The sequence below is a fragment of the Saimiri boliviensis genome, chromosome 5 (assembly GCF_048565385.1).
Source record: "Saimiri boliviensis isolate mSaiBol1 chromosome 5, mSaiBol1.pri, whole genome shotgun sequence".
Taxonomy (NCBI): Eukaryota; Metazoa; Chordata; class Mammalia; order Primates; family Cebidae; genus Saimiri; species Saimiri boliviensis.
In genome coordinates, this window is record NC_133453.1 from 45350375 (window position 1) to 45377203 (window position 26829).

General features: G+C 41.2%; 1 protein-coding gene across 1 annotated transcript in view; it reads right to left on the minus strand.

Moving 5' to 3' along the window:
* Nucleotides 1–26829, minus strand: part of SLC39A10 (solute carrier family 39 member 10) — a 179418-nt gene that overhangs the window by 121946 nt on the left and 30643 nt on the right. Inside the window, exon 2 of the mRNA XM_074399336.1 lies at nucleotides 21936–22033. The gene's annotated coding sequence lies outside the window, so the exon portion shown is untranslated. The remainder of the gene's footprint in view (nucleotides 1–21935; nucleotides 22034–26829) is intronic.

Genomic DNA, 26829 nt, shown 5'->3' on the forward strand with positions numbered 1-26829 from the left:
GACCAGCATGGGCAACATGGTGAAATCCTGTCTCTACAATAAATACAAAATTTACCCAGGTGTGGTGGCAGGCACCTGTAGTCCCAGCTATTCAGAAGGCTAAGGTGGAAGAATTGCTTGATCCCAGGAGGTTGTGCCACTGCTCTCCAGCCTGGATGATAGAGCAAGAGTCTATTCTCAAAAAAAAATAAAAGGAAAAACAAATGTGGTTATCAGCACTGAGCTTTCTTCCATTTTTGGTATCGCTGTCTTGCTGGCGTCCGCTGAGCAATCCAGAATGAACAAAGATCTTATCTTAAACATGCATTTTCCTGGCTCATCTTCCATAGCAATGCCTTGCACACAATTAGGTAATTAATAAACGGATGAGGGTGGGAACATATCATGGTAAAAATGGACTCCTTATATAACTGGATAATTAAAATAAGTTGTCAGCAGAGTTTTATTTATTTATTTTTTTTTGAGACAGAGTCTTGATCTGTCATACAAACAAGAGTGCAATGGCGCAATCTCTGCTCACTACCACCTCCACCTCCCAGGTTCAAGTAATTTTCGTGCCTCGACCTCCCAAGTAGCTGGGATTACAGGTGCAAACCAACATGCCCAGTGAATTTTTTGTATTTTTAGTAGAGAAGGGGTTTACCAGTTGTCCTGGCTGGTCTCAAATTCCTGACCTCAGGTGATCTGCTTGCCTTGGCCTCCCAAAGTGCTGGGATTAAAGGTGTGAGCCACTGCACCCGGCCGGGCCTTCTTTTATATACAAATACAGCTGAAGAAATCACAAGATTTTGACTGCTAAATGATCTCTCTCTTATTTTATTCCTGAGTACAAATTTTAGGAAATGACAAAGTCTTTAACTTTTGAATTGTTGGTTTAATTTTTCCCAATCTATATGTTTAAGAGGGTGTGTGTGTCTGTGTGTGCGTGTGTGTGTGTGTATTTAGTTTTTTGTTTAGTTGGTTGTGTTATTTCTATAACAAATGACCAAAAACCTTTTTACTTAGACGGAATACTTTTGCAATGTTACAAGCATATTCACAGTATTTTCAGGCTTTCATTTTCAAAGGGTTAAAAAGCAAGTTGCTGAGAGAAAAATATATACATAAAAGTGTATAATATAGTATATTCATTGTGCCCTATTTGAAATTTAAAAATAAGCAAATTTACAAAACCGAAAGTGTATTCTGAAACAAATGTCTGTTTTAGTGCTAAAGCATGCAATTAATGGATTGCCTCAAACTGTAGTTATAATACTATAACCTCTTATTTAAGAAACACATTGAACCCCAAAAGTGTACACTTCTAGTACAAGAATATATCATTTACAATAAATTATATAACACTGGGTAAAGATGGGTAGTGGGGGGACAAAAAAATTCTATGTTCTTATAAAAAATGTACAGGGTCACTAATGCAATTCTAAATGGATCTTAAAACAGAAATATTAATATTTAAGTATTACAACTTACACTTAGGAAGGAAACTCCTTTTGTATAAAACAACACACATAAGACCAATAATGTCATGAAAATACATGCCCTTGGGTAATTTGGCAGGACAACCTTGAATACAATGGATCTTTTTATTAAATGGACCTGAAATTCTACTTTGAAGGGACATGATTCATTTACCTACAAACTTTCACTTACTTTCCTCTCAGCCCTTTCAATCCAACTCTCTAGGCTTAGCTGACTTGGCCTTGATAATCACTGCTTGGTGACATTATCTCTGTGGCATCTCCAGCTATTGTCTTTTCTGTCTCTTCTTCAAGCCCAGACATCACTGATGTCCAAAAGTGGTTTAAATTCACAAGTCACTATCACATTCACCACAATTTCTCCTTCAAACATTTGAGCTCTCGGGGCTGGGCGCGGTGGCTCACGCCTGTAATCCCAGCACTTTGGGAGGCCGAGACGGGTGGATCATGAGGTCAACAGATCGAGACCATCCTGGTCAACGTGGTGAAACCCCGCCTCTACTTAAAATACAAAAAAACTAGCTGGGCATGGTGGCGTGTGCCTGTAATCCCAGCTACTCAGGAGGCTGAGGCAGGAGAATTGCCTGAACCCAGGAGGCGGAGGTTGCGGTGAGCCGAGATCGCGCCATTGCACTCCAGCCTGGGTAACAAGAGTGAAACTCTGTCTCAAAAAAAAAACAAAAAAACAAAAAAAACAAACATTTGAGCTCTCTTTAAACTCCCTGACCTTAAAAGGTTACCTTTACTTATGCCTGGAAGGCTTGGCTGACTAGTAACAATGTTGGTATTGCCGTCTAACTGCTGTTAATCGTTGGCCTCAAACAGAAAATATTCACTGCAGAAGGCCTACTTAACCCAAAAACACTTCTAAGAATGTTGAAATCTTTGAAACTAAAAGGGTAAATTCCTTTTTTTTTTTTTTTTTTTTTTTTGAGACAGCATCTTGCTCTGACACTCAGGCTAGAGTGCAATGGTGGGAACTTGGCTCACTGCAACCTCTGCCTCCCAGATTCAAGCAATTCTCCTCCCTCAGCTTCCCAAGTAACTGGGATTACAGGTGCATGTCGCCACACTCAGCTAATTTTTTGTAATTTAGTAGAGACCGAGTTTCACCGTCTTGCCCAGGCTGGTCTCGAACTCCTGGGCTCAGGCAATCCACCCGCCTCGGACTCCCAAAGTGCTAGGATTACAGGTGTGAGCCACGGCGCCTGGCCAAAAGGGTAAATTCTAAATCCCTTATTTTATTTCTTCATCTTCTCTCTCTGTCATTTATTTATTGATTGATTTATTTTGGAGACAAGGTCTCACTCTGTCACCCAGGCTGGAGTGCAGTGGCACCGTCATGGCTCACTGTGGCCTCGACCTCCTGGGCTCAAGCAATCCTCCCATCTCAGCCTTCTGAATAGCTGGGACTACAGGCACTCACCAACATGCCCAACTATTTTTTGTAGAGATGGAGTTTTGCCATGTTGGCCAGGCTGGTCTCAAACTCCTGTACTTGAGCAATCCACCCACCTTGGCCTCCCAAAATGCTAAGATTATAGGCATAAGCCATGGTACCCAGCCCTAAATCACTCATTTTCTTAAAAAAGTACAATAATAAGGCCGGGCGTGGTGGCTCAAGCCTGTAATCCCAGCACTTTGGGAGGCGGAGGCGGGTGGATCACGAGGTCAAGATATCAAGACCATCCTGGTCAACAAGGTGAAACCCCGTCTCTACTAAAAATACAAAAAGTTAGCTGGGCATGGTGGCGTATGCCTGTAATCCCTGCTACTCAGGAGGCTGAGACAGGAGAATTGCCTGAACCCAGGAGGCGGAGGTTGCAGTGAGCTGAGATCGTGTCATTGTACTCCAGCCTGGGTAACAAAAGTGAAACTCCGTCTCAAAAAAAAAAAGAAAAAGAAAAAAAAAAGAAAAAAATAAAAGTACAATAATAGGTACAATAGCAAGACATGTTGTGATATAACTAAAAAGATAAAGAGTCGGTCGGGCGTGGTGGCTCACGCCTGTAATCCCAGCACTTTGGGAGGCTGAAGTGGGTGGATCACGCGGTCAAGAGATCGAGACCATCCTGGCCAACATGGTGAAACCCCGTCTTTACTGAAATTAGCCGGGCATGGTGGTGTGCGTGCCTGTAGTCCCAGCTACTCAGAAGGCTGAGGCAGGAGAATTGCTTGAAACCGGAAAACGGAAGTTGCAGTGAGCCGGGATCGCACCCTGGTATTCCAGCCTGGTGATAGAGCCAGACTCTGTCTCAAAAAAAGAAAGATACAGTTAGAACCAGACAGATTTCGGTCTAAATCCCAGCACAACCATTTACTACCTGGGCTTCAGTTTTGGGTTTTGCTTTTTTTTTGTTTTTTGTTTTTTTTTGTTTTTCCATCTGCAAAATACTCCTTACTTTACAGAGTGTTTATGCAGAGTTAAGAGGAAAATTTTTATGAAGCACCTGCCATATTTCCTATGTGTGGTATGTTGATCACTGTATTTATTATGATCATAGGTAATTGCTCCATAAAAACACAAAAAATTAATTTCAGAATGCTTACTTCATACTATAATTACTGCAAATTTGTTCTGGTTACTTTGCACATCTCTGAATTGGTGAAAATTCTTTCAGTGAAATGATCTGTTCCAACAGTGCTGGCTCTGCACCTTTTCTCCCTAATTCTACCTTCTGCCATTGCCAGCTCTTCTTTCTGAGAATCAGATCAAACGACATAGGGATGCTTCAAAGTATTTGGAGGAAAATGACAACCTATCCTACAGGTAGCTTCTAAATCAGCGTAGTTGACTTCTACGAAGATGAAAACAGTCCTTGCCTCTATACTGAATTCAGTACCAAGAAAGCAAACTCCATCAAACACTTCCTTCAAAGAAATCAAAGAACTCACAATCTGTATGGCATTAAATTTCCAATTCTAAATATACACTTAGAGATATTTGACTAATTTTTCAACATGTAGTTTTGTGTTAGCCTTCTTTCCAAATATTTTGTGTTATTAAACATCTAGAAATACATAGTAATCTACATGTACATCATAAACAAACTACCTAGATAATGTAAATTCAAATTTTGCCTGTCTCAACAATTAGTATAATTCCCTGTGATTCCAAAAAGCACCATCACTGATCATTCTTCTGCCTCATCCGCTACTGGCAGTCAGACAGCAGATAGTCAGAAGGAAATAAGTCAAAACCCAATGAATATATTATATCTTAGATAAATTTGAGATAAATTAAAAATATAGATAATTTATGTTCTATTTGGAAAACGTTAGATCCAGACTCTTGAACCCTCTACTTATTTTTGGAGCACGGATTCTCCGTCCCCTGCATTCATCTCTGAGATACCAGAGTCTGGCAGAGATGGGAGGAAATGGATGAGAGATCCAGGAAGTGGAAACCATGGCAAGAGACAGATTTTCAAGAAGGTAGGTTTTACAAGAGCTGAGCTTAGTTGCTCGGTACCTGACATGGAGCAACATTCAATAAACTTTGATTGGATACATTCCTGTCTTCTGTTTTGTTCACTCGTTATCTTTGGCATTTAAAATAACAGCACACATATATTGTTTTTTTTTGTTTGTTTGTTTGTTTTTTGTTTTTGAGACGGAGTTTCGCTCTTGTTACCCAGGCTGGAGTGCAATGGTGTGATCTCGGCTCACCGCAACCTCCACCTCCTGGGCTCAGGCAATTCTCCTGCCTCAGCCTCCTGAGTAGCTGGGATTATAGGCACGCGCCACCATGCCCAGCTAAATTTTTTTTGTATTTTTAGTAGAGACGGGGTTTCACCATGTTGACCAGGATGGTCTCGATCTCTTGACCTCGTGATCCACCCGCCTCGGCCTCCCAAAGTGCTGGGATTACAGGCTTGAGCCACCGCGCTCGGTACATATATTGTTATAAATAGTTATTCAGTGAACGAATGGCTCTTGAAGGCGCACTGAGCGTGGAGATGACGTAGAGTGGGGATTTTATGGCAGTATTTGTGGAAGGCTTTTCCTGGGGATCAGGAACGTCAATCCTTAACTACAGAGTGCTTGCTAAATAGAGGATTTCCTATGTAGTTCTCCAGACTTTAAAGATTCACAGGCAGAAGATTTCACAATCTCTTGCAACTTAAACTACCAAACTTAACTCTAATATTTAACTTTAATCCCAGGAAGTGCTGCCCTATATTTCATGCATATCAATTTACAGTGTAAACCCCTCTCTTTCTCTGAACTCTGGGGAAGTATTTCTAAAGTGCCTTTATTTATTTATTGTAAATGGAGTCACCATTGGTTCTTCTTTTCTCCAGGCTAACTCAAATATACTTTTATGCCTCTGCTATATTTTTGTAACCCTTTAATGATCTTAGTTGCTCTTTGAATGTTCTCCAGTATTTTAATGTCTAAAGTCCTGGAGGCAGGCTGGGCTCTGTGGCGTATGCCAGTAATCCCAGCATGCCTGTAATCCCAGGCTGAGGCGGCAGATCACTTGAGGTCAGAAGTTCAAGACTGGCCTGGCCAACACGGTGAAACCAAGTCTCCTCCAAAAATACAAAAAATTAGCTGGGTGTGGTGGTGGACGCCTGTAATCCCAGCTACGTGGGAGGCTGAGGCAAGAGAATTGCTTGAGCTTGGGAGGCAGAGGTTGCAGTGAGCTGAGATTGCGCCACTGTACTCCAGCCTGGGTGACAGAGCGAGACTCTGTCTCTAAATAAATAAATGAATAAATAAATAATGTCCTGGGCCAGATGTAATGACTCACGCCTGTAATCCGAACGCTTTGGGAGGCAGAGACAGGTGGATCACCTGAGGTCAGGAGTTTGAGACCAGCCCAGCCAACATGGTGAAACCCCATCTCTACTGAAAAAAAAAAAAAAAATTAGCCAGGTGTGGTGGCAGGTGCCTGCAATTGTAATCCCAGCTACTTGGGAGGCTGAAGCAGGAGAATCACCTGAGCCTGGGAGGTGGAGGTTGCAGTGAGCCAAGATCACAGCATTGCACTCCAGCCTGGGCAAAAAGAATGAAACTCTGTCTCAAAATAAATATATTAAATAAATAAAGTCCTGGAGATGCTGTCTCTAAATAAATAAGTAAATAATAAAGTCCTGGAGGCCATGCTTGGACATAATATGCTGGGACTGGCAGGTGGAGGCTAACGCCACATTATTCTAAACCACCTCATACTTCCTATTCCATCTTACTCAGACTTGTGTCAGCTTTAGTTTCTTTACTTTTTTCTTTTCATCACATGCTGCATTTGCAAGTTTATCCTTTGTCACCACTGCTGAGGCAGTTATCTTTTGTGTCAATCCATGCCTTACATCATATACCAAATATATATAAAAGATCAAATACTTAAAAGTAAAAAGGTGGTGCTGTAAATGTCCTGTCATGTAAAATGGAAGAATTCACTTATAGTCTTGGAATAAAAAAGGACTTTGTAACTATGTCTCAAAATCCCGAAATCATAATTGGTAATTTTAACTATCCAAAGCAACACTTCATATAAGACAAAAACACCGGGCGCGGTGGCTCAAGCCTGTAATCCCAGCACTTTGGGAGGCCGAGGCGGGTGGATCACAAGGTCGAGAGATCGAGACCAACCTGGTCAACAAGGTGAAACCCTGTCTCTACTAAAAAAATACAAAAAATTAGCTGGGCATGGTGGCACGTGCCTGTAATCCCAGCTACTCAGGAGGCTGAGGCAGGAGAATTGCCTGAACCCAGGAGGCGGAGGTTGCAGTGGGCCGAGATCACGCCATTGCACTCCAGCCTGGGTAACAAGAGCGAAACTCCATCTCAAAAAAAAAAAAAAAAAAAAAAGACAAAAACAAATAGGCAAACAAGTAACTAACAATAACAGAACAGGTAGTTTACAGAAAGAAAACATCAATGGCTCTTTAACAAAAGATGTTCAACTTCATTCAGAACAAGATAAATCCAAATTAAAGTATTAAAATATCAGCTTAAAAACTATTAGATCTGGCTGGGCATAGTGGCTCACACCAGATTACATGAGGCCAGGAGTTCAAGGCCAACCTGGCCAACATGGTGAAAACCTGTCTTTACTGAAAATACAAAAATTAGTGGGCTTGTGGCGTATGCCTGTGATCTCAGCTACTCAGAAGGCTGAGGCAGGAGAATTGCTTGAATCGGGAGGCAGAAGTTGCAGTGAGTGGAAATCACGCCACTGCATTCCAGCCTGGACGACAAGAGTGACACTCTGTCTCAAAAAAAAAAAAAAAAAATCCAAACACCCCCTCCCACCAAACGACTGATCATACGCTACTGGAGAAGCGGTAGGACAAAAGAGATGCATATTTCTAGTGGTATCATGAAATGATACAATACTTATAGAAGGTAATTTAGGAATGTCTCTCAAAATTACAAATGCATATACTCCTAATTCAGCACTTTCTCTTCTGGAAAGTTATCTTACAGATACATTTCCACATATGAAAAAGTCTAAAGTGCAAGATTATTAATTGTGGCATTGCTTGCAATAGCAAAAGATTGGAAGCCCTGCAACTATGAGGAACACATACCAGTTAATACATACATATAGTAGAATAATATTTAGCAGTTTTCATTAGAAAAATATGTGGAAGTTCTCTAATAAAATGAAAAGAAATACAGACTAAATGGTAAAGGGGATAAAGCATGGTTCAGAAGTGAGAATACAGTGCTTAGTATGCATTTGCTTGAACAGGCTTAAGGAGACTGAAAGAATAAACAAGAAACTAGTAATAGTTGGCACTTCAATGGGGACCTGGGTGAACGGGTGGCAGGGGTGGAAAAGAGATTTTTTTGCAGAAGTTTTAGATTTTCATCATGCCAATGCATTACTAATTAAAAACTTAAAACAAGGGATAAAAAGAAAATACTGTGATGTTTCCAGGCTTCATATTCTCTGAGAATAAAACATAACTATTTTAGGGTCACTGATACATTCAAATTATAAGCAATCAATGCAGTCAAGTTTCACTGTTAATTCCAAATGCTATGACCATATCATTTCTGTAGCCTCCTGCTTCAATCATTATATAAGTAAATAATTAAATTTACTTTACCACTATTTGCTTTTGGAGGTTTCATTATTCTGTCATTAATATTTACTAAATTTCTCAACTTTCCTAGGTATTCTGAAACATCTTTCAACCTGAATCTTCTTGATTAAATTCAGCCACAATGCCCTTCCTCTAGTTTAGTGCACACTCCTTCTCAACATGTAGAATTTGTACAGGCAGATTTATCTTTCTGAATGATCTTCATCCTCATTCTTCACCTCCTCCTAGTTTCAAATTCTTCAGATCCCAATGATTTCCTCAAAATGATTTTTTTTCCCAGTGTGAAAAAGTTCAGCTTCATTCCCCCATTCATCTGCTGAGATCTTACATTTGGTTTTGTGAGTCATTTGTGAGTTTCAGTCTCCCTTATCTGAATGTGACGCTCCTAAAGGCTGGGAGGGAAGGCGTCTGTTTTTGCACACCTCACCAGAGCTCAGCCTGTTTGGCAAAGGGATGCTATGTGAATGTTTGTTGAATGAACAAATGCAGGCTTAAGGCACTGTGTCAGGGGTTGGGGAAACCGCTGGGAAAGATAAAAGAAATGAGACAACCATCTCTGCCTTTAGGTAGTTCATCAATCAGGGAGGTTAAGATAAATACACATAATTAGAAAGCAGAATGTGGTCATTGCCTTAGGAAGTATAAGCAAAGTTGTATAGGATTTAAAGCGAAGTAACTGTGAGAAGAATTTTTAAAATGTATTATATATCTGAAGAATGCAGTGGTATTTGAAAAAGGGTTTTGAAAGACTAGTGTGATTTCTTCAAGAAAGGTCAAGGTATTTAATTCAGAAAATCACATGTCTCTAGGGGCCAGGCAAGTAATGGCTGTAACTGAATGGACTGTCAAGCGGAAACTGAGATAAATGAATCTAGAGGTTCTTAAACTTGACTGCACATTACCATCACCTGGGAGATTTAAAAAGTCCCTATACTCAGGCCATAACCAAAGCCAACTAAATCAGAATCCAGAGAGGTGCAATGGGGTGAGAGTGGAACCTGAGCATCTGTATGTTTTTAAATATCTGGCCAGATTGCGGGTCATGATGGCTCACACCTAGACTCTGGCACTTGGGGAGGTTGATGTGGGAGGATTGCCTGAAGACAGGAATTCAAAATCAGCCTGAGCAGCAACAGCCAGACCCTGTCTCTATAAAACAAACAAAAACTGCCCAGGTGATTTCATTATGGACCAGCAGCATCCTCATTACCTGCAGACTTGTTAAAAATGCAGACTCCCAAGCCTTACTCTGGACCTACCCAAACAGAAACTGCACTGTGACAATATCTCCAGTGACTCTCACCTATACTACAGTTTGTGAAGTTCTGTTCTAGAGAACTTTACCCTCCTCTGAGGAATGAACATTCACTATCCAGTATCCATCTAATGCTTCCATGAGGGGAACCAGACCCCCTCTATTTTTCCTTATTGTTTTTTGAGACAAGGTCTCACTGTTCCCCAGGCTGAGGATACTGACACGATCACGGCTCACTGCAGCTTTGACCTCCCAGGCTCAAGTGATCCTCCCACCGCAGCCTCCTGAGTAGCTAGGACCACAGGCATGCACCACCATGTCCGGCTAATATTTTATTGTATCATTATTATTTTTTTATAGAGACAGGGTTTCACCATGTTGGTCAGGCTGGTCTCGAACCCCTGACCTCGTGATCCATCTGCCTCAGCCTCCCAAAGTGCTGGGATTACAGGTGTGAGCCACTGCACCCGGCTTATTTTTTGTAGCAGGGTCTTGCTATGTTGCCTAGGCTGGTCTCAAATTCCTGGACTCAAATGATCCTCCCACCTGAGCCTCCCAAAGTGCCGGGATAACAGTTCTGAGCCACCATGCCCAGCTACTTTTTTTTTTTCATGTATATTGCTGGCAATAAACAAATAATTGAAATCAGTTTCAAGCCATCAAAAAACAACTGAGGCTTTCTGGAGGAGAAAATGGTGAATTAGCGGAGTTTGTCTAAAGCTTAAGTTCTTTTAGAGTGGAAGGTTTTTTTTTTTTTTTTTTTTTTTTGAGACAGAGTTTCACTCTTGTTACCCAGGCTGGAGTGCAATGGCACGATCTCGGCTCACCACAACCTCCGCCTCCTGGGTTCAAGCAATTCTCCTGCCTCAGCCTCCTGAGTAGCTGGGATTATAGGCATGCACCACCATGCCCAGCTAACTTTTTGTATTTTTAGTAGAGACGGGGTTTCACCATGTTGACCAGGATGGTCTCGATCTCTTGACCCCGTGATCCACCCACCTCGGCCTCCCAAAGTGCTGGGATTACAGGCGTGAGCCACCGCGCCCGGCCCTAGAGTGGAAGTTTTTTTTTTTTTTTTTTGAGATCGAGTTTCGCTCTTGTTACCCAGGCTGGAGTGCAATGGCGCAATCTCGGCTCACCGCAACCTCCGCCTCCTGGGCTCAGGCAATTCTCCTGCCTCAGCCTCCCGAGTAGCTGGGATTACAGGCACGCGCCACCACGCCCAGCTAATTTTCTGTATTTTTGGTAGAGACGGGGTTTCACCATGTTGACCAGGATGGTCTCGATCTCCCGACCTCGTGATCCACCCGCCTCGGCCTCCCAAAGTGCTAGGATTACAGGCTTGAGCCACCGCGCCCGGCTGAGTGGAAGTTTTTTAACAGGGTTTTTGATATTAACTTTAATACTAAAAGCCAAAACATCTCTGCTAGCAATGTTTTATGTGAAAGTTTAGTATGTGACACGCTCAAAGTGGGTAGGGGTTATGGAGCACTGCCAGATGAGCAATTCTTCTCAACAAATTCCTTAAGCAAAATGTAAAGGAAATTGAGTATTGGAAATGAATCCACAAAAGTTTGGAGGGCTCAGAATGCAAAAGTAAAGATTATATGTTTAATTCTGGCACCGTAAATTCACTCAATATTTTTAAAGCCAGGATTATAATTCCTATACAAACAGAAAAGAAAACTCACTCCATCATGATCTGGTTGGGTATGTAACAGACGCAAAGGAAAACAGTTGAAGACGTTTAAGCAGCAAATACTTCTCAAGTTCCTAGTCTGTATCAGATGCTATTCCAAGCCCTTTAACTTCACTCCTTCTGTGGTCATGGTCTTTATCTTTATTCCTAGCCAGGCAGCCTCCTGGAAAATTGATGTCATTGCTCATAGAATGAATGATCTCACAAGATAAAAGTGTGGATGACTCAGAGCAGCTCATCCATCCAACTAGAGACTAGAGACTGTCAACAGCTCAGTAACTTCGTCTTTGAATAAGAAGGACCATTGAGATTGGAGACAGAACAAAGGTAGGAACAGAATAGGTGAAAACACAACACAGAAGATTCCTTTCTCCACATTGCTAATAACTTTGACGATAGTTACAAAATTTAAAAAGAAAAATTTTTAATTTTGGATGTGGATTTCAAAGAATAATAAATATTAGCAACCATTTTCTCTTGTTCCTATAATCCTTATATGATCTATTATTCTTTTTTAGGTTAATTTGTTGCACTGGGTAATGTTTTTATCTACCTTTGCTGAAATACTATATAAAATCACTTATGTGGATAAATATAATTGATTAATTGCAAAAGGAGAAAACCAGTCTGAAAGCTTTAATCTTTTGAACTTCCACTTTATTAAACTATGCATTATTACTACTAAAACACACTAGGTATTTTTGTACACAATTCGTAAGAGCAAAAATAAAACACTTTACAAAATGGATTTCTACAAGAAGTTTGTTGATAGATTTTTAAAAAGAAACTCCTAAGCACTTTCAAAATTTTAAACACTCTAAGAATATAATCAGAGAACAGCTGTACCATTCCCTTGTAATTTTATAAAGCATGCACTTACTTTGTTTTGGCAAAAAGTTCACATTTGTTTTGAGACGTGCACAATCTTAGTAGCAGAGGAAATGAGAAACAATGTTCTATATTACATAGGCAAGGCACACAGACAAGAAAAAAAAAAATTCTCCTTTTGATCTAAAAAGAGAAAAACGATTAACTATCATCAAGGAGGAAGAAAGGCATCTCCAAGCAAGAAATATTTTCCCAGTAGTCAGCTAGGAGGATAGAGGGATAGGGTCGGGGAACAGAAGGGTATCAGGTCAGAGAACATTGTTTATGTTCCCTATGAACAGAACTTTGATTTATACAAGAAATCAATCCACTTACAGGACGTGCTTAACTTCACCTGTTGGGAGGTAAGTTCAGACTCTTTCCCCTTCTTTGAATGAATGGGAAAGGTTTTCCACCCACCCACTGCCTCCCACCACAGGAATGCTTGCTATCTAGAGAGTTGTTTTGAAACCCATAGCACTTAAAGGAGCTGTATCAACAGGTTTTTTCCTTCTCCCTCACACTGAGCCAATTGTAAATGCTGAATGAGAACCTTAAACAGGTTAAACACGGTTGCAGGAATTCAAAACCATCTCTAGCGAGGGTTCCCCCCACCAATAGAATCACAATTTATAATTTATCATTTCAGCCTTTCTGAGTGAGGGCTATAGAGCCAACAAAGGACTATTTCCTGGCAGTATAATACAAAACACATTTTAAGGAAAGCTTGAAAGCTGGCTTTGGAATTTAGTTGAAACAGACAAATGTGACTTTTCCCAGATGGAGCTGCTAATGTTTGTCAAGAAAACTCAAAATAGCAAAAAATGGCTTTCCCAGCAATGTAACAAACTCCAAGGCCTTATATACTTATTATCTAGAACTATTTCTATGGTCACCGCTTGTCAACACAAATATTTCTTTTCCCTCCCAACTTTGGCCTATAGAGTTTCCATTCTGTCTTGAAATAAAACTGCTTCCAGTACATGGGTGATGAGGCAAAATACTCATCATAGAAGCTTCACTCTTCCAGCCCTAAATGCTGGAGGGAAAGTCATAGACAAACTCCGACCATATTTTAATCTTCTAATACAAGTGTTTAAAACTAGGAATTGAAAAGTCATTTGCATTTTTTCCTTAGATTAACTTTTTTTTGGTTGAAGGGCTAACGTACAGAACTTAGCTTGCCATGTTTGCATAGTCATTTGTCACTATTTTCATATCACTTCCAATTTATTTTGCACTACCAAGTGGCTACTTCTTTTTTTTTTTTTTTTTTTTTTTTTGAGACGCAGTTTCGCTCTTGTTACCCAGGCTGGAGTGCAATGGCACGATCTCGGCTCACCGCAACCTCCGCCTCCTGGGTTCAGGCAATTCTCCTGCCTCAGCCTCCTGAGTAGCTGGGATTATAGGCACGCGCCACCATGCCCAGCTAATTTTTTGTATTTCTAGTAGAGACGGGGTTTCACCATGTTGACCAGGATGGTCTCGATCTCTTGACCTCGTGATCCACCCGCCTCGGCCTCCCAAAGTGCTGGGATTACAGGCTTGAGCCACCGTGCCCGGCCTAAGTGGCTACTTCTAACAGGTTCTGTGGCTTGATATAATCTGATTTATCATGAGGTCTCTCCAACTTCATGTGGCATAAACTTAATTGGAAATGACTGTACTATGATATCAAACATTGAACAATGATGTGATAAAGAATAGGCATTTTTACTGTAAGTAAACAAACAAGAACACAATTAAAAATAAGCTAACATTCCCAAAATGAACACACTGTTTAAAAGACTATCCTTAATCTCAACGAAAAAAATTAGAATGTCTGTAATAAAAAAAAAAAAAACTACTGAGCAAATAACTTGCTACATACAGATTATTTTAACTAGTTTCCTAGATGATCTATAAATAAAAATTGAAAAGGAACAGTGTCGGATGGATGTAGAGGCTCCTGCCTATAATTCCGGCGCTTTAGGAGCCCAAGGCTGGAGGATTGCTTGAGCCCAGGAGTTCAAGACCAGCCAGGGAAACACAGTGAAATCCCATCTCTCTTTTTTTTTTTTTTCTTTTTTTGGGAGACAGAGTCTCGTTTTGTCACCCAGGCTGGAGTGCGGTGGCACGATCTCAGCTCACTGCAACCTCTACCCACTCGGGTTGAATTCTCATGCCTCAGACTCCCAGATAGCTGGTACTACCAGAGTGCACCACCATCTCATCTAATTTTTTGTATTTTAGTAGAGACAGGGTTTCACCATGTTGCCCAGGCTGGTCTCAAACTCCTGAATTCAGGAAATCAACCTGCCTCAGCCTCCCAAAGTGCTAGGATTACAGGCATGAACCACCTCGTGCAGCCTGAAACCCCATCTCTACAAAAAATTATAAAAAAGAAAAAAAGAAAAGGGACAATGCCTAGGTAACTAGTTAATTTATTAAAGTAATAGACTCTAGGGCTCAAACTTGAATGTCTAATTACTCTACATTTGAGGAAGCAAAATAAAGCAACAATGAAAGCAGAGAACTTTAAGGAAGTGGAATAAGGAATCAAAAGATAAGAGTCAGCAATGGAGATGGCTTATCACAGTGCACAAACCACAGTGAATACTTAAATATACATTTTACTGTGTTTCTCAGCCTCCCTGAGTTCTGATAGTCCACTAGTTTGGAGTCTTAATCAAGTTAAAAAAAAAAAAAAAAAAAGCAACAACAAAAAAAGCCTTTGAGAAAAATACTCAAAGTCGACCAAATTACCTAGTTAACTTTGCCCTAAAATTTGCACTAGACGCTAAGATTTTATCACTTTTTAAAGGATTTCCAGAGGGCATGAAGTATTTCCAAAAGTAAGGAAAAGAAGTCTATAATCATGTAAGCCTTACTTACTTAGCCACTGCAAATTAAGATGATCAGCTATCTCCATAAAATGAGAATTACGAATTTAAAGCTTTATACTAACATGCCTACACATTTTCCCATTCTCCCGCCCTCCCGCTTCCCCCCCACCCTTTCTCTCTCTCTTCTAAAATTTGGGACTACAGAGGATTTTTATCAGCCGTTAAATTCTGATGCCAAAGTAACCAAACCAACGTGGCGCAAGATTAGCTGGGAACATGTAAACCCTTTCCAGAATTTTATTCGTCACAATTTCTACAGGGAGTACGTGAAAAAATTAAGAATCCGCAGTGGAGATGTTCAAGGCATCTTAACCCATAATAGCAATATTCATCAACAATACCAAGATTCATCAACAGAAAAGGATACGTTGCGGTATATTCATGCAATGGAATACTATGAAACAAAATAACAAATTACTGACACATGAAAGAAAGTGTATGTTTCCATTCACGTGAAGGTCATAGCAGAGTTTACCAGGGAGTTATTGGTTGCTAAAGGGCCCTAGGAGCCTTCTATGAGCTAAAAATATACTAGCTCTTGAGCTGAGTGAAGTTTACAGGTATATCAATGCATAAACATTCATTGAGGTATAATATGATTTGCACACCTTTCTGTATCTAGGTTGTCCCACAGTTTAAAATTTCAATAATGAAATTAAATGAAAATTCACAGTAGAGGGGAAAAAGTCCAAGTTAGAAAGCCACCACCAAAATGCAGCAGGTTCAATAAAAGTGGAATTCTCAAGAAAGAGAATTCCCACTTTAAAAAGCACAGAGAAGGCTGGGCGTGGTGGCTCACACCTGTAATCCCAGCACTTTGGGAGTCCGAGGCAGGTGGATCACCTGAGGCCAGGAGTTCAAGACTGTCCTGGCCAACATGGAGAAACCCATCTCTACTGAAAATACGAAAATTAGCTGGGCATGGTGACATGCGCCTGTAATCCCAGCTTCCTAGGAGGCTGAGGCAGGAGAATTGCTGGAACCTGGGAGGCAGAGGCTGCAGTGAGCCAGATCACACCACTGTACTCCAGCCTGGGCAACAGGGCAAGACTCTGTCTCAAAAAAAAAAAAAAAAAACAGCAGCCGGGCGCGGTGGCTCCAGCCTGTAATCCCAGCACTTTGGGAGGCCGAGGCGGGTGGACCACGAGGTCAAGAGATCGAGACCATTCTGGTCAACATGGTGAAACCCTGTCTCTATTAAAAATACAAAAACTTAGCTGGGCATGGTGGCGCGTACCTGTAATCCCAGCTACTCAGGAGGCTGAGGCAGGAGAATTGCCTGAACCCGGGAGGCGGAGGTTGCGGTGAGCCGAGATCGCGCCATTGCACTCCAGCCTGGGTAACAAGAGCGAAACTCCGTCTCAAAAAAAAAAAAAAAATTGTGCAGAGAAATAACCCCTTTCCCAGGGTTGAAAGAATGAGCAACCTCTTGTGTTTTTTAATTTCCCTTTCTCATTAGGCATGGAATGTGGGGAGAAGAGGGAAACTAAAGAATGACAAAGACCCCCCCAAACTAGGAGGTTTGGGGGACTTCAAATACACTTTAGAATTGCTAGTGTCCCCTCAGAAGTTGTAGGTGGTATTCTGATTTTCTTTTGAGGGAGATGGTTGCAGAGTGACAAAGAGGACAAAGAGGAAATCAAATGATCTGGGTTTCAAGTGGAGAATTAAAAGTTTGGCCTCAAGTTTACTTTCTATATTATTCAACAAGAGGGAAGACTGGGCAGAAGTGCCATCCAGGAATGAACGGTGTGCATTTAGTTGAACTTTCCTTTGTGTTCTTTCTGGGAAAAACCAACCGATTAATCTGTTGTAGATTGGGAGTAGAAGGATGAGAAGCCCTCGTGTTTACTTCTAGTGAAACTCTTTAGAAGTAATGTATGTGCTCTTTTTAAAAAAGCAATTGCAAAACAAATCCTTGCCTTCATAGCCGCTTTTCTTTTTTCCAGGCTTTTTAGGCACACAATGAAGGTTTTTCTCCTATTCTCTCTCTGGGCACTCCCCAGACGTGGGAGGTAATTTCAGACAGTAGAGGCTGTGGCTGGTGATGAGTGTTTAGAAGGCTTCAGCTTAGGCCTTGAGCTTCACGCTCTGGCATTCCTACCTCCTGTCTAAAGTTTTAACCACTAGCTCACTGTCTCATTCACCACTCAAAAGTGCTGCCAATTACAGCTTGGCTGCATTTAGGAAATAGATTTAGAAATCCTAGACCAAAATGAATAGAGACAATAATGGACAATGCTAAACTTCAGCGTTTCATTTAAATCATATGTATGGGGAAAGAGAATTAAAAACTAAAGCCTATGAGGGCCGGGCGCGGTGGCTCAAGCCTGTAATCCCAGCACTTTGGGAGGCCGAGGTGGGTGGATCACGAGGTCGAGAGATCGAGACCAACCTGGTCAACATGGTGAAACCCCATCTCTACTAAAAATACAAAAAAATTAGCTGGGCATGGTGGCATGTGCCTGTAATCCCAGCTACTCAGGAGGCTGAGGCAGGAGAATTGCCTGAACCCAGGAGGCGGAGGTTGCGGTGAGCCGAGATCGCGCCATTGCACTCCAGCCTGGGTAACAAGAGCAAAACTCCATCTCAAAAAAAAAAAAAAAAAAAAAAAACTAAAGCCTATGTATTAGGTGTTTACTATACATTACCACACTTAGCCCTCATGACACCTCTATAAGCTAAACATTATCTCCGTTTTGTAAGTGGAAATCTCCGACTTCGAACAACAAAACTGTCCAGGTATGATGACTCACACCTGCAAGCCAAGCACTTTGGGAGGCTGAGACAAGTGGATCACTTGAACACAAGAGTTCTAGACCAGCCTGGGCAACGTAGCAAAAAACCCATCTGTACAAAAAACACAAAAACTTAGCCAAGTGTGATGGGCACACACCTGCAATTGCAGCTACTAGGGAGGCTGAGGTGAGAGGACCACTTGAGCCTGGGAGATTGGGGCTGCAGTGAATCAGGATTGCACCACTGCACTCCAGCCTGGGTGACAGAGTGAGACCCTATCTCGAAAAATAAAATAAAAAATAAAGGAATAGGGGCCGGCGCGGTGGCTCAAGCCTGTAATCCCAGCACTTTGGGAGGCCGAGGCGGGTGGATCACGAGGTCAAGAGATTGAGACCATCCTGGTCAACATGGTGAAACCCTGTCTCTACTAAAAATACAAAAAATTAGCTGGGCATGGTGGTGCGTGCCTGTAATCCCAGCTACTCAGGAGGTTGAGGCAGGAGAATTGCTTGAACCCAGGAGGCAGAGGTTGTGGTGAGCCGAGATCGCACCATTGCACTCCAGCCTGAGTAACAAGAGCGAAACTCCGTCTCAAAAATAAAAAATAAATAAATAAATAAAGGAATAGGCCAGGTGTGGTGGCACACGCCTGTACTCCCAGCACTTTGGGAAGCTGAGGCTGGCAGATCACGAGGTCAGGAGTTCAAGACCAGTATGGGCAACAAGGTGAAACTCTGTCTCTATTAAAAACAAAAAAAAACTAGTCAGGCATGGTGGTGGGTGCCTGTAATCCCAGCTACTCAGGAGGCTGAGGTGGAAGAATCGCTTGAACCCAGGAGGCAGAGGTTGCAGTGAGCTGAGATTGTGCCACTGCATTCCAGCCTGGGTGACAGAGAGAGACTGCGTTTCCAAAAATAAATAAATAAATAAATAAAATTTCAATAATGAAATTAAAAGAAAATTCACAGTAGAGGGGGAAAAGTCCACGTTTTTAATAAACGAAGGTACTAAATATGAACGGCTAGGTTTCAAGCTCAGATTCACCTAACTCCAAAACCATTTTATCTTACTATTGCTCAAATAAGATTCTTACTCAACACACACAGAGCTAAATTGTTCTTTTATCCTATGACAGAACATACGTGACATATTAAATCAGCTAACATAGATGGTAACCACCTCGAGGGCAAAGATTGATTACTCTTCTTTTAGTGTAGCATAGAGTATGCCTCGATGTATTAGATGCATACTTCCTGATAGGTACACGTGGGATAGATGTTAATTTTTTTTTTTTTTTTTTTTTTTTTGAGACGGAATTTCGCTCGTTATCCAGGCTGGAGTGCAATGGTGAGATCTCGGCTCACCGCAACCTCCGCCTACTGGGTTCAGGCAATTCTCCTGCCTCAGCCTCCTGAGTAGCTGGGATTACAGGCACGTGCCACCATGCCCAGCTAATTTTTTGTATTTTTAGTAGAGACGGGGTTTCACCATGTTGACCAGGATGGTCTCGATCTCTTGACCTCGTGATCCACCTGCCTTGGCCTCCCAAAGTGCTGGGATTACAGGCTTGAGCCACCGTGCCTGGCCCCGATGTTAATTTTTAAAATAAATCACACACACACACACACACACACACACACAAATACATACATTTTCTCAAAGCATGTACAGGCTCCTACATCGTTATGAATTCAACTATGCAAAAAATGTAAAATTTACATATTTAAGGCAATGCAGTAAAAAGTGAAGTCCATTAGAAAGATAGTTAGAACGCCAAACGACAACATAACCAAAAGAATTTTTTTTTTTTTTGAGACGCAGTTTCGCTCTTGTTACCCAGGCTGGAGTGCAATGGCGCGATCTCGGCTCACCGCAACCTCCGCCTCCTGGGTTCAGGCAATTCTCCTGCCTCAGCCTCCTGAGTAGCTGGGATTACAGGCACGCGCCACCATGCCCAGCTAATTTTTGTATTTTTAGTAGAGACGGGGTTTTACCATGTTGACCAGGATGGTCTCGATCTCTTGACCTCATGATCCACCCGCCTCGACCTCCCAAAGTGCTGGGATTACAGGCTTGAGCCACCGCGCCCGGCCGAACCAAAAGAATTTTTAAAGCTGGGAACTGAATTACATTTACTTCTCTTTAGCTTAAAGACAAATTGGTTAATATTTGTTATTCCAAAATTAACAAAAAAGCAAGAACAAAGACTTTCATGGCATAACTAATCCTAAATACAGAATCACTTAAAAAAAAAAAAAACCCATGCAAATACAAGATGTTCTTATAGAAGATGAAACCTCAATAAGCAGACTCAAATCCATCTATTGGTAAATTGATACCCTCATGACCAGTTATTTACACCAAAAAATCCAAAAGCTGACTTAAAACTTTCTTCGCACTCATTTTGTTATACTTCCTTTATGTGAAAGAAAAGCTCTGGAAAGGATTTAAATTCTCAGTGCCTTATTTTTTCACGAAAATTATAGCCTGCAATTAGTTTATTCACTTTTAAATTAAATCATAATTTGTCACTCAAAGAATTGTACCTAAGCCTTTCATTTCTTTTTTCTTTCTTTTTTTTTTTTTTTGAGACAGAGTTTCGCTCTTGTTACCCAGGCTGGAGTGCAATGGCGCGATCTCGGCTCACCGCAACCTCCGCCTCCTGGGTTCAGGCAATTCTCCTGCCTCAGCCTCCTGAGTAGCTGGGATTACAGGCACATGCCACCATGCCCAGCTAATTTTTTATACTTTTAGTAGAGACGGGGTTTCACCATGTTGACCAGGATGGTCTCGATCTCTTGACCTCGTGATCCACCCGCCTCGGCCTCCCAAAGTGCTGGGATTACAGGCTTGAGCCACCGCGCCCAGTAGCCTTTCATTTCTATATTGTTAATGATTCTTTGTAGTCAAAGATATGCAAAATTCCAAGGTGGTGTGCTTTGTTATTTTCTTTTTACAATTAAGATTCTGAGTTTGCCTGAGTTAAACTCAGAATTTAAAATTATTTTGTAGAATAAAAAAGGCTTTTTTCAATAATGAAGGCTTATTTGGCTTTTCAGTAGAATTTTCCAGGTTTTCAGGTTTGTGGTGGTTGTATTTGTGTTTCAGAATTATCTAAGGATGAGTTTGATTGTGATTCTGAATCTACTCATAAGTAGTTAATCTCCATCCAAATATGTTGGGTTAGGTCCACTTTTGAGATTATAAGAAAAATAAAAATAACACCCAGTATTTCTTTCTTTCAAGACGTTGTCTTCATTACTTTATGAAATGTTATTGAGGTAAACAGACATTCCTGAAATGTTAATAATGTGTATATGCACTGTAATTTTTTCCCTCCATGATTCCAAAATGTTTCCTCTTACTGCTTGCTTTTGGGATTCTCCTTTCAACGTTTTTTAGAGTGGTCATTTTCAGTCAAAGTAATGTCTTATGTTGGCTAAATCTGGGGAAGGGGCATCTTTTTTCAATGGTTTTGAGTTACTTTTGCATACTATCTTTGGTTCACATTATGCTTCTTAAACCAGTCTGTGTGGGCACATACATCTCCTTGTTCCTGCTTCTCCATTTTTAATGCTTGTCATTGTCTCATCATTCTCTCAGTTTTAAGTCACATTTTTTTTCTATTCCTCTGTATGAATTAACATATTTCTTCCTTTTAATTCGTAGCCACTTTATTCTGTTTTAAGGTTTTTAAAATTGACTTTTGGTCCCCGTTGAGCCCCTGTCGATGTCAATTTAGTAACACACCAAAGATTTACTGAATGGCACACTCCCTGAATTTGACACTTCTGGTGTGTGGATGGGGGGCATGTCCGTCACTCTTTGCTCTAAGTCCAGTAGGACTGAAGATATTGTGAGCCAAAAATCAAATACTAAAAGAAATGTCCAACTGTTTAACCAATAATATATACTATACCATTTAACAAATCATAAATAAATGAAACTTACCCTTTAAAAATTTCAATAGACGATATAGTATCTTTACTTCTTTATTTCAGTTCACTCCAACTCAGGTAACAATTATTGAAGCCTCTCAGGTCCAGGGGCTGTCGAGACCACAAACAGAAGGATAAAGCTAGTCCCTCCATCTAAATTTGCGTTCATTTAGATCAGCTAAGGCTTTCAAACACCAAGCTTTATATAAAGTGTTTTCCTGGAAGGGTGTGTAGTAACTGTTTTCTCCAGCCAGTGAGGATCTTAGATTCCCCTACTTTTAAAGCTTCAGGTTGTTCTTCAGCTATTCTTTTTATGTTGAATATCCTCAGGGGATTATACCCACTTCTATATTTAATGTATTTTAATTCAGCCTTGTAATGATCTATATAGATGCATTCATGAGCTCATCTTTCCCTTAGGACTTACACAGGTAGCAGAGATTACATTGGCATTTTTTACTACTTTCTGGCAATTGCAAGTCTGACTTCATAAACACTTCTATTTCTGTGCTTGCATCTGAAAGTTTCAGAGACACTGTGATTACTTGATTAAATAAATAAAACAAGGTCTTTTGGACTGATTTGTTTTACAACACCATGGCTATAGCAAACTGGCAACACACACAACACACAGTCTGGCTTTTCTTCTTCTTTAAATCATATCCCCACCCAACCAACCTCAACTTTTTTATTTTTCTTCCTGTGAAAGATCCCTTTGAAATCTTGCAGGGTTTGTCTCACTTTCTCATAGCATGCATTATGCTCCTACCCTGAGTATAATGTTTCATGCTTCCTTTGTCAATCTTATTGGTCCTTGGACAAAAAATACATTTTGCATTTGAAGACAAAAGTATTTTTCTTCCCATTTCTTTCTTCTTTTGGCAAGGAAAGTGGGATGAGAGAGTGGGTGGGAGAGAAGTAATGCTGAAAACAGAAACCAGTGAACCCTGATACAACTGTATGTGATGGTCTGGAGGGATTCTTAACTGAAATGATATCAAATGCCACCTCCTAACTCAAATAACTCAATAGCAAGATGACGATTAACCCAATCAAAAAACTGGCAAACGGACCTAAATACGTATTTCTCAAAAGAAAACAAGCAAATGGCCAACAGATACATAGAAAAATACTGAGCATCATTAATCCTCAGGGGAATGCAAATTAAAACCACAATAAAATATCACCACACACCTGTTAGAATTGCTATTACCAAAATGATGAAAGATAGTAAGTGTTGGCAAGGGTGTGGAAAAAAGGGAACCCTAGTGTGCTGACGGTGGAAATGTAAATGAATACAGCCATGATGGAAAACAGTATAGAAGTTCCTCAGAAAACTGAAACTAGAATTGCCATATGATTCAACAATCCCACTACTGGGTGCATATTCAAAGAAAATGAAATCAATATGTAAATTCTCATGTTCATTGCAGCATATGCATATAGGTACATATATATATATATATATATATATATATATATATTTTTTTTTTTTTTTTTTTTGAGACAGGGTCTCACTCTGTGGCCCAGGTTAGAGTGTAGTGGCGGCTCCGGTGATCCTCCTACCTTAGCCTCCCCAGTAGCTGAGACTACAGGTCTGGGAGGCAGAGGTTGCAGTGAGCCTAGATCAAGCCACTGCACTCCAGTCTGGGCAACAGAAGAAGACTCTGTCTCAAAAGAAATAAATTAATAAAAAAAAAAAGAGGCCGGGCGCGGTGGTTCAAGCCTGTAATCCCAGCACTTTGGGAGGCCGAGGCGGGTGGATCACGAGGTCAAGAGATCGAGACCATCCTGGTCAACATGGTGAAACCCCGTCTCTACTAAAAATACAAAAAATTAGCTGGGCATGGTGGCACGTGCCTGTAATCCCAGCTACTCAGGAGGCTGAGGCAGGAGAATTGCCTGAACCCAGGAAGCGGAGGTTGCGGTGAGCCAAGATCGCGCCATTGCACTCCAGCCTGGGTAACAAGAGCGAAACTCCGTCTAAAAAAAAAAAAAAAGAAAGAAAGAAAAAGAGAGAGAGAGAGAAACTCCTCAATTTGAAAGACTAAGCATTGTTCCCTGTTGAACTATATAACCATACCCTGGTGTGCCTTGCTTAGAGTAAGAAACAGTCTATATCTGTCTGGGCACTGTAATCAGTATGCAGTAGCTATCTCTTTGCCTGATATATGGGAACTGAGCACCAATGAAGGGAGCAAAATAAGGAAATGAATATGGAAGTCAAGATTTACTAGATTAGGTCACAGTCCAGAAACACCAAATGTAGACAGGCCATAGACGGAAGGTAAGCAAGTTGATCATAGGCATTTACATTATGAATCTCTTGCCTCATATCACTTTGTTTAAAGTGAAGGCAATATAATGTTTAAGAGTGCATTAATTCAGGGTCTGAAACCAAAGCAAATACTTTACAAAGTAAAAAAGACCTGAAAAGATGAAAGAGTGCATTATTTGGGGTCAGATCGATCTGGGTTTGAGTCTTGGCATTGCCATTTATTGCGTTAGTTACATAACCACACACACAAACACCACCCCTCCCATGCCCTCCAAGCCTGTTTCCTTATTTGTAAAATAGGATAATAATTAAACATACTTCATAGAGTACTTGTCCTGCAGGTTGGATGACTTAATGCATGTAAATGAAGTCCTTAGCACAGGGCCTGGCATTCTTAGTGGATGTTAGCTAAAAACAAACAACGACGCATCAACTGCTCAGCAACTTCTGGAAAAAGGTGACAGAATTGAAGACAACCTGTGGCACAGGAAATCAAATAGACTGTATCCCTCTAACAAGGATGTCACGCATCCTCTGTCCTCTTGTTATTTTAGATTCCCTTCAGACTCCCCATCCTTGCCTTGGCTGGAGGCTGCTTTATAAAGACCTTTCTTCAGTTGACAAATATCTAGTAAGTGCCACCTCTGTGTCAAGCAGTTAGCTACGGGCTGGGGATATATTCGTGAACACCTCACATAAATATTTGAAAAGATGGTTAATAAATAAGATAACCACACAAATACAAATAAGTGTCAGTTGTGAGAAGAAAAAAAACTAGGATTCCACTCTAGGTGGGCTGACAAAAGAAGACCTCTGTGAGGAAGGGAAATTTAAGCTGAGACAACCAAAGAGAAGAGCAGCCTTGGTTTTCTCCATACCTTATGGCCTTTCTCTGAAGAGCTTGTAATCATCACCAGCCTTATCTGTTTATCTGTCCTGTAACTTCCTTGTGCTTGCTGGCTATCATTCTCTGGAATCAATATCAAGAAGTATTGGCCGGGCGCGGTGGCTCAAGCCTGTAATCCCAGCACTTTGGGAGGCCGAGGCGGGTGGATCACGAGGTCAAGGGATCGAGACCATCCTGGTCAACATGGTGAAACCCCGTCTCTACTAAAAATACAAAAAAATAGCTGGGCATGGTGGTGCGTGCCTATAATCCCAGCTACTCAGGAGGCTGAGGCAGGAGAATTGCCTGAACCCAGGAGGCGGAGGTTGCGGTGAGCCGAGATCGCGCCATTGCACTCCAGCCTGGGTAACAAGAGCAAAACTCCGTCTCAAAAAAAAAAGGAGGCTGGCACTGAAGTGTCCTCCCAGAACAACCCAACACAATGCCTGAGGATAGGCAATGTAGAGAACCCATATTCCTGTAGCCGTGCATCATGATTTATAACCCATATATGTTTTTCTCTTTTTCTGAGGTGGAATCTCGCTCTTGTTGCCCCGGCTGGAGTGCAACGGCACGATCTCAGCTCACTGCAACTTCCGCCTCCCAGGCTCCAGCCATTCTCGTGCGTTAGCCTTCCAAGTAGCTGGGATTACAGGCGCCCGACATCACACTCAGCTAATTTTTGTACTTTTAGTGGAGACGGGGTTTCACCATGTTGGCCGGGCTGGTCTCAAACTTCTGACCTCAGATGATCCACCCACCTTGGCCTCCCAGAGTGCTGGGATTATAGGTGTTAAGCCACCAGGCCTGGTTTATAACTCTCTTTTTTTTTTAAATCAGGAAACGTGTATGTTTCCTCCTCTTGGAATCTTAAGGAAGATGGGGTCTGTGGTGGCTTTCTAGCTCAGTGGCATAGTGGGGGCACATCTGGCCAACGGAAGGGTAGCTTGGGTGCCCCCTTGCCTGAGTCTTCACACAAGCCCTCACTGTTTCCAGCAAGGGCTCCTGCAAGAGGCCTCTGTCTGGCAGTGACAGTCCTAAAACTTTGACTAGTGGTCTCATTCTCAGGTTCTCAAAATTGAACGGCTCTTGTTACATTTGGAATGATTCTCTTTCATACCAGAGCAGAATCATTCTTCCTGATTACATAAAACAAGACACAAAGAAGCCCTTTTGGGTGGTAGTAAGCAGTGGGAGTATCAAGAGAAGAAATAGGAGAGAAAAGTAGGTGACCATGAGCTAAAAACAACAGAATGTCAAGTGATTGTTGGCATACTCAGAGCAGTATATAATTAAAATGTTTCAGGAGGTAGAGGAAAGATTTCTATAGAGAATCAAGTTAAGTTAGTTTCAGTACATTTAACAATAACAACAACAACAGTCCACATATAATATTCTCTTGGCTAGCTTTCTTATATATTAAAACCTAGAATTATGCAGATACATTCTCAGGCTAAGACATGTTTTGGCCTAATTAAAAACGTCTCAGACTAGCATGCAGGACTCTATGATTTTAAAGATAGCTCTTATACTTAAGTCAAGAACTAGCAAAACTGGCCAGACTTGATTTCTAGCAAGGTTTTCTTAGAGGAAGTTAAGAAAGATAAAGAAGAAAAGGGTATTAGTCTCTTATCGAATTGAAATGACAGCAGAGCTGAACAATAATAGTGTGCAAACTTAACCTGGATTAATTTTGATGCACCCATTAAGAAAAATAGAACCCTGGCCAGCTGCAGTGGCTGA